The 19,488-nt window shown below is 36.6% G+C and overlaps 1 protein-coding gene across 3 annotated transcripts in view; it reads left to right on the forward strand.

The window, feature by feature from the left end:
* Positions 1-9,957: 9,957 nt before the first annotated feature.
* The window catches only part of SIPA1L2 (signal induced proliferation associated 1 like 2), a 92,045-nt gene continuing 82,514 nt past the window's right edge, over positions 9,958-19,488 (forward strand). For all 3 annotated transcript variants that reach the window (XR_003371044.2, XM_087967932.1, XM_026669445.2), the window contains exon 1: positions 9,958-10,263. The gene's annotated coding sequence lies outside the window, so the exon portion shown is untranslated. The remainder of the gene's footprint in view (positions 10,264-19,488) is intronic.

A 19,488-nucleotide genomic window follows, 5' to 3' on the forward strand; every position in this document is an offset into this window, starting at 1 on the left:
AGCGACAGTCTTGCTATATCTATGAGAAGTTTTGAGATTATTTTTATTGTCCTAGTGATTATATATTTCTTGCTGCTGCTGAGCCCAAGCTAAAAATGGTAATTGTCAATGACAGAAATTGGTATTGTCCATATAGTATATAGCACACACGCACGTGTGTGCGCGCACACACACAGACATACACACACACCCTTCAACTTTTCAACTCTTCCTCTGGTTTATTTGACCGGTATTTGTTTCTCGGTTGTTATCCAATCATAAGGAAAATTCACGTACGGTATTGAAGTTCCTTCCCTGTTCACATACAGTAAATAGGACTTTCCTCCCACTTCTACAATTCTTTCACCATGCAATATTTCAGAGTGTAGAAAATGATACTTAGAAATTCCTCTTATGCTGTTTGCATCAGGTTTGTACACATGATTTTTTTTTTTTGAAGCTCACCAATATGACCTTTGAAGTTTGTATCTTTTTTCCTCCTCTATTTTTCCCTCTATTTCCAGGCAGGAAGCCAAAGCAAACATACCGGAGCCCATACATAACTATCATTCAAGGTTGTTGGGTTACTTGTTTTACATACAAATATTAAAGTTCTTACTGGAATACTACAAGTTATTTGCAAGTTTGTTTGGTTGCATTCTTTCTTTCTTTATAAGGGTATCTCCAGGTTCATACTAGATGTAACACAGATATATCCCAGAATGTAAGGAAAAAACTAAGCCTTTTTAGTGTTAAACTTCCTTTTCAGCAAAGTGATCAATGAGTTAGAAGCATTTTTTCTCCTTCTCTGAAATGTAGCCAACCAAGTACTTATTAACACATTATGAGCCTTGTTCAAAGTGCAAGAGAATTTCAGGTATCTCTCCAACATGTTTCATCTTATTATTGAATATTATTGAAACTATCTAGAAGGCACTTTAATATTTCCTTTGTTAAAAAAGAAAGCCTTACATTAATACAGTGCAGTTGCAAATGTAATCCTATAAATATCTATTTGAATAGATTGGGTTAAAATAAATTTCTTGTATTTTGGGTAGGAAATTCCACTATTTGACTTTTGTAGGAAATTCCACTATTTTGTTGGTATATCATTTTGTTTAACCCATAATGTATTCTGGGAAAGGCATGTCATATAAATGCAGCAGTCCTGTTTTGCTAACTTGGATTTGGCTAACTGTGTTTATTTATGAGCTTTAATTCACACAAATGGGATTGTTTTATAAATCTGATTATTTCATGTGATATGCAACAATATATTAGACTTCAGAAATGGCTACTGCTGATAGAATAATAGAATAATAGAGTTGGAGGTGACCATGGAAGCCTTCTAGTCCAATCTTTTGTTCCAGCAGGAGGCCCTAATACCATTCCAGTCAAATGGCTGTACAATCTCTTCTTGAAAACCTCAACGGATATGTTAGCTGAAGAAAGAATATGAAATGGTTGTGTATTTTCTCCAACACTAAGGGCTAAATTAGAGAATGATAGTTCTAAATGGCTTATTTGAATGACAGTTCTAAATGGCTTATTTAACTATAGATTATTGAATAAACCATGTGGCTGGATTTACATGCTATTTACTTATTTGTTTCATTTCATTTATTATATTTTTATGCAGCCTGTATTTTCTTCATCTGTCCTACAAAACTATTCAAAAATCACTACAGTGATGGCGGGACATCATTTTCTGTCTCCCTTATGATCCTTTGAAGAGACTTGGAAAAAAAACCTAGTCTCCAAATGTAAGATTCCCACCCCCAGTCATAAACCATGGTTTATAAATAGCTCTTTTCACACAACTTCATTATCCAAAACTCAGCGGACCACATTAGTAGAACATGTGAAACTAGTTATTATGTCAAAAAGTGATATAAATTTAAGACTTTTTGATAATATGACTCAAAGCACAACTTGTTCAATTGATGGGATTTGCTCCATGAACCAGACTGGTGGCTTCTTGTTCTACTGACTATAATGACTTATGTTGAGCATTTTCAATGGCTCAGTTGCCTTGCCTTGCTTATAATAGGGCTAGCCCTGTAGCAGTTTGCTTACTTGGGAAAATGCCAAGTACCTTCATTAGTTAAAATAAACAGTTTTGAGTTGAACTTGAGTCCTTGTAGAAGAATTTAGCTCTAGCCTTGAGAAGGAAATGGGGTAGGCAAAATGCTTGCTCACTCCTGGGAAAGTAGAAAGCCGAAGAAACTCAGAACAGTTCCACCTTGATCAGTTTGTCCTTAAAAAGATGAAAGTGAAGGCTTTGGACAGGTCTTCAAGACTCTGTTAATATTCTCTACATCAATACTTCGGGTTTTTTGTTTTTTTTTGCAATCCTTGCACTCTCTGTTTCTTGACCTAACCTTGTAACTTTATATGGTTTTTTTCCCCACCACAACACAGAAGTTATTTTCTATTTCAGTCTTCTGGAATAGTTTTTAACTTCATAGTCAGTTCTCCACCTGGGATTTTCTGGTAGTCTCCCTTCAAAGAATAACCTGACTTCTTAAATATATTTGAAATCAACCAAGGTCAGGTCAGTGCTGCTGCTTTCCAGGGCTCATCACACTTGACAAGAAAATTGGATTTATCCAACATAGCTGAAATATGTATTTGGAGGAGGAATGCATTATTTGCAGTATAACCTTTGAAGATTGTGTGTTGATTGCTGGTAAGTCATAGAAGAAGAGGAATTGATTAGCGCATTGGGAAGAATGAGATCAAGTCTTCTTTCTTCTCATCCTTCCTTTTTTCCTTCTTTCCAGGATGCAGTTTGGAGCATCAGTAGATTTGATTGGGAAGGAAGATGTGCATTTATGACTTCTCATATTCCAAGCCAGATATATAAAAGAATCTGTAGCAGAGTTTAGAATTTTCAGACCAGGCACACATAGCTAGAAATGATGGCCCAGTCACCATCAGCTCAGATCAAATGTGTACTTTAAAAGGGTCTTCAGGACTTTCTAGAATGCTAAGAGCAAAGGATGCCCCTCTTATCTTTGGGGGCAACTGAGGCAACTACAGAGAAGGCCTACCTTCTGGTGTAGTCCTTTCACTGGTCACAATAATAAAATGAAGTAAACTATCTCTTGATGGTCTTACATAATGGGCAGAATTAGTTTGGATAAGGCAACCCCTAATGTAACCTATTGACTCTGTGCCATATTGAAGCTTACTAGCAACTAATGCAGGTTGGTTTTATAGATTTTATCTTGCAATAGCAGGCATGTCCCATTAGAACTCTGGCCAATGCATTTCATGCTCTTCAAATGTCAGGATTCCGGCAGTTACACCCAACATCATGTTGCAGTAGTCAGGATACCTGGTTAATGCTGTAACCAGAGCACCAGCCAAAGTTTGGCAAAGAGTTAATAGGAGCCAAGAGTCTAGGAAAATTTCAAACTCATACAGCTACTTCTTCAATCTCATATACAATATGACAGTAATGTTTTAGGATGCTTATTTTTTATTGATAGAAGTACTTCTGTTTTACTAAGGTTTAATGAGTTTAGTTCTTCTCATCCAGCCCCTCACGCCCTCCAGGCTGCCACTCAAGATTTTGATCACATCTTCAACTTAGCCAAGGTAATAATGTCAAGTTATTTATACTCTTTGTATTATAATAATTCCCCCAAATGATAGGCAATATCTCCTAATGGCTTCATATGGATGTTTAAAAACATGAGAGAGAAGGCCAAGTCTTGTACCCTCCCTGTCCCCCATATTGGACCAACATTGGACTTTTTATAAGACATGGATTACTGCTCCCCTATTAATACAAATACAAACCATCTTCTTAGCATAGAACCCTTGTAAAACAGTTCTACCACAACCTGAACTTTGCTACAAACCTAGAAAGGAACTGTGGCTCATGGTATTAAATGATATGCAAACAATGAGTAAAGTGGCTTCTGAATATATGTATATTACACACTTCCTGTCCGACATTTGTTTATTTTTTTGGGTTTTCTTTGCCATTGCACATTTATTTTTGCTTGATTGGTAAACCTTCCCCAACAGATATGCTAAATAATCATTCATAATATTTTTTGATAATTTTATTTTGGGAAGAATAAAAAAATATGGAGACGTTGCCCCAGAAGGACCCAAGGCAGGAAAGGGAGAAGCAAATCTAAAAGAGCTATCATTCAGTGGATGTTCTCAGAAGTAAGCATAAGTGATGGGTATTAAGAATGAGTCAATATGTGTTTTAAAAGGACGTTTGCAACTGAACCCTACCCTGCCAATAAAATTGACTTCTTTATTTGGCGAGTACAGATCTGGAAGTTGAAAGGCTTTGATTTCAAATGGAGAAAGCAAGAATGACATTGAAAGATCACTGGCCACAGGCTTTTAAAAATCCTGCTTGTACTCATACTGTATTGTTGCTCCCCTGATAATGATAAGTATTTGGAACTTGTCAAGCCGTAACGAATGTACAAATTGTGAATGTTTTCCTGGCACAGTGAATGCTTGGTTAAATTAGTTAATACATCACAGTCCCAAAACTAATTCTGACTATTTGGATAGTCAGATACCTTTTCCATCACTTTCATTGAACTCCCCCTTCCTCAGAAAAATCAACGATTTGTTAAAAATCCAAGTCAAAGCCTGGGTTTTTGTTTCAGAAGGAAAAATAAATAAATATAGAAAAATAGGAAATGGAGAGATGGAGTCAAGATGGAAAAAAATCTAATGGAATGCTTCATCTGAAAGCATTTTGACAGTTTGCAGTAATTATGTGGCCAGAGAAAACTATCTGACTTTATAACATTCATTTTGAGTTGTGCAATAAAATAAATGTCTATTCTGTCAGATTTCTAGAGACTGCTGAACTGATTTACTTGTTAATCTGACAGTAAGGGGTACAGACATTTAAAAACTATGCAAAGAAATATATGAATACAGCTTTCTGAGATTGCCATTCATCTTACAAAAAAGTTTTTAAACTCAAAGTATCTGAAGTATCACATGCATGCATAAAGTAGTGCCTAAAACCAAGAGAAAAAAATGAATATATTAGTCTGAGGCCAAATACAGTAATGTTTGTAGCAGCCATAAAGTATTAAAATTAATGGAGTAGGCTACCAAGAGTCACTGTGCATGAGTTGGGGGCATATAAATATGTTTAATAAATAAACAAATATTACATTTAGCAGTTCAGTGAAGGCATCCCATTCAAATGAATTCACATTGTAATAGCAGCTAATATTTCATGGACTGCTTCAGTTATAATTGAAAAGTGATAGGCAGATGTTCCTATTTTTGTAAGGACTGAAGATTTCTAATATGCAAAATTAGTTTTGTAGAACACTGCAGAAAAAAATAATAGAGGACACCTAGTGGTAGAGTTGTACATTCTTTTTTCCTCAAGACAATGTGCATTGTGTAAATGGTACAATGACACTGTACTATACTTTCAAAACTCTATATAGATTAGGCTTCATTACTCTAGAGTAAATTTACAACTATAACGGTATGAAATTGATTTTGTTGTACTGCAGTATAGACTAGGAATAGTGCTGATGGTATTTTGTGTATTTTGTATTGCAACAATACATCTGTTAATTATTCCTAGGGAAAAGAGTGGCAGATTATAAAGAAAAAAAAAAGGATTTAAACATAGCCAGAATATTTAATTAGCACTTTGTGGTTTAATAATTACTGAGTGTGAAAGCAAGGTAGCAGCTGTAATTTTATGCGGTATTTTTAAGAGGGTAGATAATGTAGGTATTAATAAAGTACACATAGATCATTTAAAGAAAATCTATCTATGAGGTCATTAGGAGTCAAAAACATCTTGATGGCATAAAAATCAAATCAATATGTATATATACATGAAAGCCTTCCACCTACATACAAATGGGATATTATTATTACTGGTAACGTAGATTTTCAGGCTAGACTTGGCATTTTCATGCACCTATCAAGTCCTTCCCAAGAACCTGGGATATGCAGATGTTATGGTTTCATTGCATTAAAAGTATCCTTGCAGGATATAAACTATTCCAAGTATATCTGCCTTTGAAAATTGATGATTTTGTTAATGTGAAGATGTTCAAGTATTGCTCCAGATGTTTTGGGGCTGTACCCAAGGTACTTATTAATATTGGCACTATTTTTGCTTTCTTTTGCCATAGTTGTTCTACTTCTATCTGCAAGTCTTTATAGTTTGTAATTTTTCTCCAGTTCTTTCTTTTCTATTCTGCTGTCCCCAGGTATTATAACATCCATTATCCAGATTTTTTCATCTTTCTTATCAACAATTGTTAAATCTGAGGTGTTAAGTCTTAACAGTTGTTAAGTGTGGGATATTATGTGGCAAGTTCTTGAATTCTAAAGTCCCAGAACATTTTACTTTCTTCATTTTCTATTACTTTATCTACTCGTGTTTCACCAGTTCTTGCTGGTAAGCTTTTATTGCATCTTCTTCACTGTCCATCATATAGTCTTCCAATGCTCTCTTTTCTTCTTCAACTGTCTATGTTCTTGCAACATGCTATTCCCATCTTCTTTAATAAGTAGAATCTGTCAACATTGATGCATGGAGGAAGGGTAGGATTCTTTGTCATTGTTTTCTATCTTCCTAGCCAAGCCTTTTAATTCTGCTTAAGTCCAGGCCACGTTTCAAAATGTATATCTAATGATGATGATGATTTACTGCTATTCAACTAGTAATATTTGTTCAACTAGAATAATGGATGATCTCTGCAATGACTCAGTATACTACGTAAGTTGATCATTTCTGATGAAATACCAGCTTGATGATCATATCACTGGAACTATGCATTATGTGTGTTTATGGAATGCATGAATGGCTCTCTGTTTGGCAAAAATCTCCCCTCTGAACAAAGAGAGATACATTTCCATGGATGAATATGTAACTACATTCAGAATGTGTACATTTTAGACGATACTGATGTGAACTTGGCTATGCACAGTGGACTATTCAATATGATTTTCACTTGTTCTTTAAAAAACAATAGGAAATCCTTCATAGAATTGTTTGCCCCAATAGTTGGACTAATATTGTGTAAAATTTAAAGCAAAGCATCTGGAGAAAATTTCATAGTATAATAAAGCAAGTCAGGAGGAAGTCTGGTTGCGTGGGAAAACTCGAGGTGAAAATGAAAACTTGGTTGGTTGCATATTTTAGAACAATCCTGAGTATGTGTCAGTGACAGTGTAGTGTCTGCTCTATTTCAAGATTAGTCATAACAATGAGATTTAGATGACAGTTGGATTCTTGTGCATGTCATTGTACTACTTGTTTCAAAACATAGTGAAAGTCATTCAGCAATGACTAATCCCTATGTCAGTCTGGTAAAGAACTTAAATTGTGACAGGCAAATCATGTGCAAAAACATGTAATAAATATATAGTTTACTATACAAAAATAGTCTTGAGAAAAACTGTCTTTTTTCTGCTACAAGGATCTATGCATTTTCCCTGTGTTTAGTCAATTCTAGGCCTTCAAGAATGGTAAGAAAATATTTGGGGGATGATACCCCAAAGTCACTTGACAGAGAAATGGATTTTATGATTCACTCAAACTTCAAAGTTATGGCATGAAGACCTTTATCTTTCTGACTTGGAAACTAGCATTGCTGTAAACCAATGCATAGTTAATCCACTTCTTGCCAGCACTATATTGTCAGATTCAGTAAATTCAGATTTCCTTTATTATAGGATGTGTTTTTCCTTCATTTGAAGAACTAATGCTTTAATAAATGCCATTTTATGCAATGCATTCATATCCTCCTAATATGTTTTTTTAAACATCCCAGTTTCCATTTTGACCTGTAGTCAACTATTTGTTAAGTCGAAAGTCTTGAAATACAAATAAGTGTACTTTTTTAAAAAAAATATGTAACCATTAGAGAAGTGGGTTTGGTTTCAGAACAGTGGGAAGAACTTTAACATATTTTAAAACCCTTAATGTATTTAATATTTGATTGACAATATGAGAATATATACAATGTAATTGTAATTGAAGACTACGAAGTGGAAGCACAAAACAATTTGTAAACCAACTGACACACTGTATGCATATATATGGAAGATGGCTTGATGTTTTTATGTTTTGTTTGTCTATGTTTGTTTTAAAAAACAATAAAATTTATTTAAAAACCCATATTTTAAAACCCAAGTGACTGCCAGGCATGACATACATTGTCTCATATATAGTGTGTAAATTTTCTTCTTTGGGAGAACAATGTAGGCTGTAAAATAAAATCTGGTTGAAAGTTGTGCTGTTGCTGTGAATAACTGAACGTAATATGTTTGTTATGTTATGTGATAAATAAGGAAGTCAGATAGGTGAGAGATTGTTGTTACTATTTGCTCATAGTGATAACCCCAAATGTTTTTCTTACTTTAAATAAGTTTTTGGTTGGGTTGATGTTCAGTTTTGTAGTGGGATAGCTCTTCCAGTAGAGATCTCTAAATTATAGTATATTACAACCATCACAACCAATAACCTGCAGATGTACTGAATTATATTTTCAACAGGTTTACCTCGACTGAGGGATGAAGGAGAGAGAAAAATCCACATTTCCATTCAGGGTTTTCACATTATTTTTCAATTAGCGTAATGTCCTCAGCACAAAGAAATTAGCAGTGTTATTTAGTTCTACTAGAAGCTGCTGAATTTTTGTTTAATGTGAAAGGATTGCTTGTTAGTATTAAAAAATAATATAAAGCAGCTCTTTTAAGGATTTTGTGGTATGAGGGAAAATAAGAGTTTGAAGAAAGTATTGTGTCTTATTGTGGTTAGCAATTACATGAAACCTTTTATATGAACACTTGCTCAGGAAGTATTACGTTTGTGGTTATATTTCTCCTTTGCTTAAGCTCTGCTAAAGAGAAACTTTTTCTCTCTGAACATAAATGATTCTACTTGAATGACTAGAATTAAAATATATAAATCCTGTATTTGGGTAGGCTTGTAAACTGAATAGATCTCAACAATGCTGCAAGAACTTTGTGTACTATCTATGTTTTCTAACTTATTATTTATTGTACCTAGAAAAACGGAATTGTTTCCAGCTTATAGTTTGATACAATCACTGTGTGGCATTTCAGTATTAAAACATATAGCATATTACAACCATCGCAACCAATAACCTCCAGATGTACTGAATTATATTTTCAACCTGTTTACCTCGACTGAGGGATGGAGGAGAGTTATAGCTCAGTAACACGGAGGACCGTGTCTGCAAAATCTGACCTAGCATCTTATTGTGGGCGGAATCGTTGTCTTGAAATTAAGCTGCTGTGACCAGGAGCTTATTTTGGAAGCGCTCATCCTCTCCACAAAAATATGTGCGTGGAGGGGTTACGAAGCCTCCGCAACCCCGGAGTCCGCCTTACTTTTCCAGAAGGACCTAACCTTGCAACCTCCTCCCGCTCTTTAGTTTAGCGCCTCATCTTCCTCCACCCTAGAAAAAAAAACGAACTAAGAGTTTGCGGTGCAGCTGGGAATCCGGCCAATGCAAAGCTTCTCTCAGAAGCTCCCCTCAGCAAAAGCGATAGGGAATCGTTCCGACGAGCTCTGACGCGCATCGCGAACCAAGTAAGCCCGCGCTCCGCTCAGGGCTTTCCGCAGATGAAACTTTCCCCAGTGAGGAGATTCTGCCCCCCCTCCCCTCCAAAAGCAGAACTGTCAGGAGACGAACCCCGCCCTTGCTGCCTGGGAAAGAAAGAAGGCGGCGGCGGCAGCGGCAGCGGCTGCTTCCCAAGGCCGGGAAAAAAAACACACCATTGTAAAAAGAAAAAGAAAAGAGAGAGAAAGGGAAGGAAAAGGAGTGGCGAGAGGTGGGGCGGGGCCTACGGGAAAGGGCGCGACCCAATCGCGTGCGCCGCGGGGACGCCTCGAGCGACGGGAGCCAACGAGGCGCTTGGGAAGGCGTGGCTGGGGAGAGGAGCGAATCTGCCTCTTCTTTCTCCCCCCCCCCTCCTTCCCATCCGGCGGCTGAGGCGGACCGAGCCGCAGCTCGCCTGGAGTGGCTGTGCAACTCTCTTGCGCTGGGGAAGCAGTCAGGTGGCGCGCGGCGGGGAACAAGCCGTTGGTCGCTCGCTCGCTCGCTCCCTCCCACCCACCGAATCCCCGCTCCCCATCTCCGCCCTCCCGAAGCGCGCTGCCCGGCACTGGTTCAAAGGTGCGTGTGACTCTTAAGAGGAGCGGAGATCTCGGGCGACGGGATGGTCAATGAGCTCCTGGCCGGGAAGCAGCCCGTTCGGGCGACCTGATTATTGAAAAAGAAGGTAAGGAGGAGTTGAGGGTCGCCGCCTCCGCCCGCCCTGCGTTTGTTTCCCCGGGGGGGCTGCAAGGAGACGCGGGACGGAGGTTGCTTCCCTTCGAAAAACGGCTTCCCTTCCCTATCGCCGAGGATGCCTCTTTTTTTGGGGGAGGGTGGTGGTGAAGAAGCGAGAAGACTTGGGGAGGGCGTCTTTTGTAGTTTGGGGTGGCCGGTATAATGACACCCCGGGGGTCGTGTGAAAGAGCGTGTTTGGGGAGTGGTGGGGGCGGCTGTGGGAGAAAAGAAAGGGCGCCCCTCTTTTAAGGGGAGGGAAAACCCCACGAAGAGAAGCGTGAGAAATTTTATTAGCTTGGCAAGATTTGACCCCCCGGGGACCTCGCGTGTCCCGTTTTGGACATCGGGAGCTCGACCGTGAATTTCTCCCCACTGGAGCCCTCCGAGGGAGACGGGATGGGCGGTCGGAAGGCAGGGAGGTGTGACTCTGGAGCGGGGATAAGTGAGGTCGCAAAGGAGTTGTTGTTTCGCCTGCGTGCCTGCCTGCCCGCCCGCCCCCGGGGGGGGGGAATCGGGCCCCTCCCTTGGAAAAAAGAGCTCTCTCTGTGTGTGTGTGTGTGTGTGTGCGAAATCCAAAGGGACGGACAAGCCGCCTGCCAGAACCGCCTTGGCCCCTCTCGCCCTGCAATGTTTATTATGGCTGTTATACGTTGACCATCGCCTCCGAGATATTATACGCACATTAATTTCATCCTCGTTTTGCTTGCACTGTGCATGGCAGTGGTACGGGCTCTACCCACTTGACTTTTCAAAGAACGCTGTCCTGTGGGGTGGTGTACGTACTTGTATCTCAGGTACGTTTCTCTCCGAGGAGAAATAGCTTATGATGGATAGAATCTTTCTTCTTCCTAGATGGGGGGGAAAGAAAGCCATCTGCTGCAAATCCAGTCGCTGTAATGTTTTATGTATGAAAAATCACAAAGAAATGTTTCCCCCGCCCTGTTGCTGCCCATTCTTGGATCCTGCCCACCCTCTGAATATCTGTGCGCACATATTCCCTTTGTTTAATTTTCTGGATTTCTTTAAAGTAGATGGTGCCCTGGTTTGATGCGAGAAGGATACCCCCGTTTTATGAATTTTTGTTCAACTTACCTTTAGAAGGACTTCTCATTCCTATTGGGAATTTAGTTCACAAAGCTCACTGCAATGCTTTGACCAGCATTTGACCATAAGTCTCAGTATATAAAGTAAACTTGTATAGTGTTATTAAAACATATTTGAAAAGTTGTTTCTGAGTCCAGGTCCTTGTTTCCAAAATATTGCTTCAATCAACTATGTTGTGGCAAAGACTCTTTTAAGTATATACTTTATCCAGTCTTTTTTTTTTTTTTTTTTGGGGGGTCAATTTTCATTTTAAGTGTTAACACTAGATGGCTTTCTTGCATCGTTTAGAAACTACAGCACTCTTGAACCACCTTCTGATTTCTTATGCTCCATTATTAGAATATAGTATCACTTTATAGTAAATGATTTAAACCAAATTTAAATTCTTCCCTACTTGATCGTTTGTCAAGACTTTGTTAATTGCATGTGCATGTTGTTTGAAATTTCTCTAACTTTGTGATAAACAAATAGTTGGGAAGAAAAATCCACATTTGCATTCAGGGTTTTTCAAATTATTTTTCAATTAGCATAATGTCCTCAGCACAAAGAAATTAGCAGTGTTATTTAGCTGCTGAATTTTTGTTTAGTGTGAAAGGATTGCTTGTTAGTATTAAAAAAGAGTATAGAGCAACTCTTTAAGGATTTTGTGGTATGAGGATAAGAGTTTGAAGAAAGTATTGTGTTTTATTGTAGTTAGCAATTATATGAAACTGAGATAAAAACCTCCTTTTATATGAACACTTGCTCAGGAAATATGTTTGTGGTTATATTTCTCCTTTGCTTAAGCTCTGCTAAAGAGAAACTTTCTCTCTCTGAACATAAATGATTCTACTTCAATGACTAGAGTTAAAATATATAAATCCTGTATGGGATTTGGGTAGGCTTGTAAACTGAATAGATCTCAAAATGCTGCAGAACTTTGTGTACTATCTATGTTTTCTAACTTACTATTGTACCTAGAAAAACAGAATTGTTTCCAGCTTATATAGTAGTTTGATAAAATCACTGATTGTGGGGCATTACAGTATTAAAACAAACTCGGATAACATCAAAATAATCCTGCATTTATATAAACTAATTTTCCAGCTAAACTTTAACTGATTGATTGTATTAATACTTTTAAGTACTTGATTTATACAAGTTTTAAAAGGAAAGATAGGAATAAGATAAGCCAAGATGATCTACTCCTTTGATTAACAATTAACTATTAACTATCTTATAATTATTAACTATCTCTTAACTATTGTTTCTAATATTTTGATGTCTGCAGTCTTTCCAATTGTAAGATGGTTGTTTTTCAGTCAGAAGGATATTTGAGTAAATATGTACAGAATTGTACATCTTTCAAATGTTGTCCTTGCATCCAGATTTAAGGAAATATTCGTTTATTTACATATATTGTGCCTTGTTATTTCTTCTAAAGTAAGCTCTCGTTTCTTCTTTCTCATGGTTTAACAAAGTTTAGAACAATTTGTGTGCTTCATAAAATGTACCACTTGTAAATGGCCATTAGTCTTCTTATTTTTTGCCCCTTCATATTTAATCAGTTACCCACTTTGAATTATAGAAATGTTGGTATTTCAGAATGAAACTGTTTTATTGGCTTCTATTTCCCCAATATATGATTGATCTCAGGTTAAAAGGTATATACTGTATGTTTTTAGTTCAAAGGTGGATTTAAGGTGCAGACAGTATTCTTGAATTATTGAGGCTGCATCCTATACAGTATAATGCATATGTTGCTGGAAGAAAATATGACTAAAGAAATTCACTACAGATGTTCTTTGGTTCCTACCTATGCATATTTCAATAAATGATTTGAATTTCTGATAACTGGTTACTAAAGCTAACCATGTGGTATTTAAAGAAGATATTCAAAATAAATGTCATTTGTGATTCTTAAATGTCTGAATATAAGTTTATATACATAATGATTTTCAAGCTCAGTAAAGTTGCAAGTTCATAGATTACATGTGTTCTTTTAATTAATTCTACTTAGATGTTTCTTACTGAATTTTAGTTTCACAAGATGTATTTCTAGCATTCAAGGCTTTTAAATATAGCCTCTGATTTTAATTTTTACATAGGAAATTTCTTTGCAGGATTTTTTTTACAAAGTACACTACCTTTTAATTAAATGAAAAATAAATCATGTACAGTATTATGTACATTGCTATGTACATTGCCTTTTCATTAAGTCTGGCATTTTAGTAATATAATTTCAATTGAATAATGTAACTAACATATTTGATAAACTTTGAGCAATATGGAACAGGCTTTCTTGTTTGTTTGTAATACAATTATTTATAAGAATCCCTAGTTCTTCTATCAACAAAGTTAGACAGAATTGTTGCTCTGGAAATACAGGCATACTTAGAACACCAGCTGCTTCATAACACCATTGTTTTTAATATTCCTTTGACATTCCAGTGCCTCTTTCACAATTTAAATACCAACATGGAAAAAAGCACACATAAAATGAAAAATCAAAGGATACATTTTTGGGATGGGGAACAAAATGTAATAGGAATGCACTGAGCAAGGTGGAATCCCCAGATACCTATTATTTATTATGTTAACATTCAGTGGGATATAAATCAGTCAGCATATGACATGAAAACCATCTGGAAGATGAAGATGAGATCCCTTTGGTTGCATTTCAGACTAAGCAAAAATATCCAAAATCAGAAGCTATTCCACCTCCTGGTTTTAGGCAAGAGAATAGAGTATACCAGTTGGACATGGCTGCTTGAAAGTGTCATAAGGCCTGTTATGCTGGCATCCAGCACATAACATTGCCTGCTTTTCTCGAAGTATAAGATGGGTATATGGGCCAGTATGGTGGGCAATCCAAAGCTGTATGAAATTGGACAACCATTTGTCTTCAATGGAATAAGAACACCTGCCTTATAGGCAGGGGGTTGGACTACAAGACCTCCATGGCCCCTTCCAGCTCTATGATTCTTTCCTCCTATTTTCCCTACAATAACAACCCTGTGAGGTGATTTGGTCTGAGAAAGAGTCATTAGCCCAGCCATCCAGCTGGATTTTATATCTATCTTGGCTTTCTTCCCAGTTTTGTACCTGGAATAGTGGTCCAAATCAGATCTTTATATAACAGCATGGATAATCCCCATCCTTTTTTACAACTTTATCAATGGAAGGAAGGTTAATTTCTTGTAAAGTTTCTCAGAGTGAACTTGCTGAGATTCTAATAGTGGTCCTATTTAGAAAGGTCAGGAATAAAGAAAGAGAGGTAGCAGATGGGGAAAAAGTGAAAACTTCTATAGAATTCAGAAGTTGATATATGAAATGAAAATGAGAAAGCTATAAAAACTCTGAATTATATTTGATTTTACCTTCTTACCTGGAAGTTGATTTTTTATCACTGTAGCACTGATAGCTTAAGTTAGATAGCTTAACATTTTTCATTAGCGAAATACGTGTGCTTCCTTGAAAATTCTATTTTTTTTTTAATTTGACATATTTTGATACACTTTCCTACTATGGCAAATACTCAAAGCAGCTAATGTGTTTTCTTTCTTCTCTCTCTCCCCATTAAAATTTAAATTGAGACCCAGTTTGGTTTTATGTTGAAGGCATCAGGCCAAGAAAACTGAAGGGAGTTATCTAGTCCAGGCGGTTACCAGGAGTTAGAAACTGATTGAAGACACCCACTCATACATACCTTACAAATAAAATTGTTTGCAAAATGTTATAGTGGGAGAGGTAGTACTTTAGATAACAGGCTGTAAGCTATTTCAGCGGAGAACAGAATTTCATGCAGTTATTGGGGAGTTCATTCCAGAACAGATAGCAGCCCAGGGTAAAGGTTAAACTGGAAGCATTTTTCAGTAGGTACTTTTTTTCAGAGTTTAATGGTGGGACAGGTTCATAATAGGAAAGGTGGCCCTTGAATTACAATGTATGCTGATCAATATCAATAACTTAAATTGTATTTGGATATTTTGCTACAGGCATCATATGAGACCTGTGTTTTACACTAATTAGCATCCTAATTGGGTTTTATATTAAATTCAATTTCTGAACACTTTTCAAATGTAACCTCGTGAACAATATGATGCATTAGCCAAGATGCATTATTCCAGTACTATTAAAAAAATCAGTACATGTACATATAATTCTAGTTTTCTTACTTATTTGCTAGTGTATCTGTGTATGTTTATTTTGGCTGCTTTATTATAGTAAAATTTGTAAGTTAATATTTGGTTTTGCAGATTGCAAATCTTTAGATTGAAGGAGGAAAACATAATTTAAACGTTTATGCTATATTTCAAGAGTAGGTTGTGGAAGATATGTCTATGACAGGGTTTGTCTTTCTAGATATTGCAGAACACATTCTTTGATGACAACTGTGGGAAATTTATATATTGATTGATTATGTCTGATGAAGTCAGTGTTGATTTTTTGCAAACACATATATAGTGTTTTTTTCTCCACAGTAATCTGTCCCTAACCTGGTCCTTCAGGCCTTATAATAGTACATTTATTAATATTATTAACTGAGTCAATCCATTTTGCTGGTTGATTGTCCACTTCTCTTTCATTCTACCAGCATTAAAAGTAGCAAAAGTATGTAATGAAGGGGTTGATATCTCTATCAATAGTACTCTATCATTTTGGTAGCATTTTTTTTGGGTATGGGATTGGATATAACAATGCCCAGCTTGCTTTCTGTATTTAAGGGATGATATTTAAAAGAATTACGTAGGTCTCATCTACCTAGTTGTCTTAAATAGTTGCCAATATGCTGTTAGGTATGAGATATAATCATTGTTAAATATTTGGACAAATACATAACTAACTAAAACTGTGCCAGGAACTGAACTTTTAATTACTTAGTATATATAATACACAATGACTTACACAGATGAAAGAAAGAATAGAGTGCAGTTTTTAGGAAAGAAAAGATATATATTCAAATGTGAATTCCAACCGTAGAAATATGATTGGTAATATTCTGTTTAATTGAGATAATTTGAAATAGAACATTTAGAATATTTGTAAAAATGGGCAGTCTTGTATATTTGAAAATAATTAAAGGATTTTTTTGTTCCTAGGTATTGAACACTTGTGACAATAAATACACTGGATAGATAGATTATATGCTCAGTTAAGCTTGAGTACTCAAACCCTTGAAATTATATTTTTAATTTTTTTTTCAGAATCTTTTTTTTATCCAGTTATGGTTGGTAGATCTTAGTACAGTAGTAAAAACTAATTCAACAGAGCTGAAATGCACTTTTTATTACTTTAAATGTACTAAATCACCTAATTTAGAAAATTAAGGAAAGAAAATTACCTAAGTTATCTAAATTAAAGAAGGATAATTACATGTTTTTCTGATAATAGAAATTTTAGATGTGTAGAATGCTTTGTTAGAATTATAGAGTGAAAAATCATAAATCACTGAGTTCAGCCTCCTGTCCAATGTTCCCTCTTAAGTACTTGTATGCATTTACATGCATGCATGCACACCACTAATGAAACTTGCACAGACAGTAAAAGGCAGACTATGCACAAAATTCAGATTAAATAATAAATACAAATGTAACCACATAAAACTTCAGGCTCACAATTTGTGAAGCGTCCTAGGCAAGCTCGTTGCTTTGGCTTAACTGCAGCAGCAAAGGTTGTTTGGTAGCACCGCAGGGTGTGGAGTTCATGGTAGGAGTACTAAGTGTTCGCTCCTGCTGTTAAATGAGCTGGTGCCTTTTGCCCAGGGTTTTTCCAGTCTTGGAGTAATAGAGCCCTAACAGTATGAAGGAGCGCCCTCCAAAAAAAGGTTGAATTCATTTCCCTCCTTACACCCCCTTCCCCCCAAAGAAACCCCATTTAATTTCTTCCCTCCCTCATTTCAGAAAATGTTTAATTAATACTAATTAATTAATATATGTGGAATTTCTACATGCAAAAAAGGTTTGGGGTTATTGTTAATAGTATAAAAATGTCAGTTTTTAAATTAATAATGAAAGTTTAAATAAGTCCAGAATACATCCAGAGAAGAAAGAAATAATAGGGGAAATAAACAAGAAAGTTCTATCTAAATCATAGGTCTCCAAACTTGGCAACTTTAAGAATTATGGACTTCAACTTCCAGCATAACTGGCTGAGGAATTCTGGGAGTGGAAGTCCACAAGTCTTAAAGTTGCCAGGTTTGGGACCCCTGAACCCTTTCACTGCTTTTTTTTTCTTTCTAATATTTTTTATTGCACATAAAATTTAAAAGGGAGGGATTAAAAATACTTACAAAACATTGTTTGCAATTATCAGTGATCAATGACTAGTGAGGTTAAATTATAATCTTGTTAGCGTGTATCCATTGAGCCAGTTTGATGTAGCACTTAAGGCACTGGGCTAGGAATTGGAGATTGTGAGTCCAAATTTAGGCCCAGAGCCAGCTTTAGGGGTAGGTGGGAGTTGGTCCAGCCAGCCTTAGGAGGAAAACAGTGGCAAACCATCTCTGAAAAATGTGGGGATGGTTGCCAGGAATCCAAATGACTTCCAGGCACAACTTTTTAAGTTGTCGACAATTATTATACTTTCTGGTTTCTATCCTTGAAGAGATATGTAAATATGCTAACATATTATTGTTTATATTTTCAACTTACTTGTATACTCATATTGTGGTATACACATGTATAGTTGGTTTGGGAAAAGCAGAACAAAAGCTTTCCCCCATCCCCTGCACATGGCCTGTCAGAAATTGGAGGGAATGTTGCTGACATCCAACTAAAATCTACTTCTCTATAATTCAAAATTACTGTTTTTGTTGCCTTGGAAGAATTCTGACCATGTCTCCCTGCAGTTTTCTTTCCTCCAGGTTAAACTGGGCCAAGATAACTTGTTATCCACCAAAATACCTAGATTCTTTCTTCATATACTTCTGCCCAGTATGATCCCTCACATCCTAAAAACCATGCTTTTGATTTTTCTGCCCCAAGTGAAAGACTTCGTGTCTGTTATAGTTAAAATTAATTTTGCTGATTTCTGCCTTTTGTTCCAGTTTGTCAAAATTTTCCTTTTATTTCTATATTGTCTTTTAAGATTATTGTCCATTCCTTCATCACCTCTGCATTGTCTAAAATGTAATGATATATTCTAACTCTTCATTCAAGTTATTCATAAATATGTCAAACATCAGAATAGAATAGAATAGAATAGAATAGAACAGAACAGAATAGAAGAATTGGAAGGGACTTTGGAGGTCTTCTAGTCCAACCCCCTGCTTAGGCAGGAAACCCTATGTCATTTGAGATAAATGGTTATCCAACATCTTTTTAAAAACATCCAGTTTTGGAGCATTCACAACTTCTGGAGGCAAGTTGTTCCAATGATTAATTGTTCCAACTGTCAGGGAATTTCTTCTTAGTTCTAGGTTGCTTCTCTCCTTGATTAGTTTCCATCCATTGCTTCTTAACCCAAGAATCTTAAGAAGACCTCACTGATACACTGTTTGACTTTTTCAGCTTGATGTGGAGCCATTGATGTACAGTTGCTGGATACAGTTGGTCAACCAGCCTGATCATCTAATGTAGCATGGTTTGGTTCACATTTGCCATCTTCTCCACTAGGCTCTGCTTGATATCTATCGTGTTTAAGTGGAGGGAATATTCAATTGTCACATTGGGGAAGTTCACAAATAGCTCATGGCAATTGGATTAAGACTCCTGGAGCAGCACTAGCATACAGTTAAGGGCCTACTCCATCAAAATCTTGAAAGAGTGCATTGAAGCACAAAAGTCATTGAAGCAAAGCAGCCCAGCCCATCAAGTTTCTCCAAAGAAGATGAAGGTTAGTTGCTGTAACACTTCCTCGTGGAGCTTCATGGCTGGGCTGACCCAGTGAAATCTGCTACAGCCAACTTAGGAAGGGAAGGAGCTAATGCAAGAATATTGCACATTAAATCTCTGGGAAGAAGAGAGAAGCTGTACACTTGTAGGAGGAAAAGGATGACCATAAGTTCTGAATCTAATCCTGTAATTCCTACAAATTCAAGCTCTTACTATTTGTGATTGTTTTACCTGGGACAGAACTTTCATAATGAGGA

Source organism: Notechis scutatus, chromosome 1 (genome assembly GCF_049901735.1).
Source record: "Notechis scutatus isolate UNSWTSFEM ecotype Mainland chromosome 1, rNotScu1.2, whole genome shotgun sequence".
In the NCBI taxonomy this organism is placed as follows: Eukaryota; Metazoa; Chordata; class Lepidosauria; order Squamata; family Elapidae; genus Notechis; species Notechis scutatus.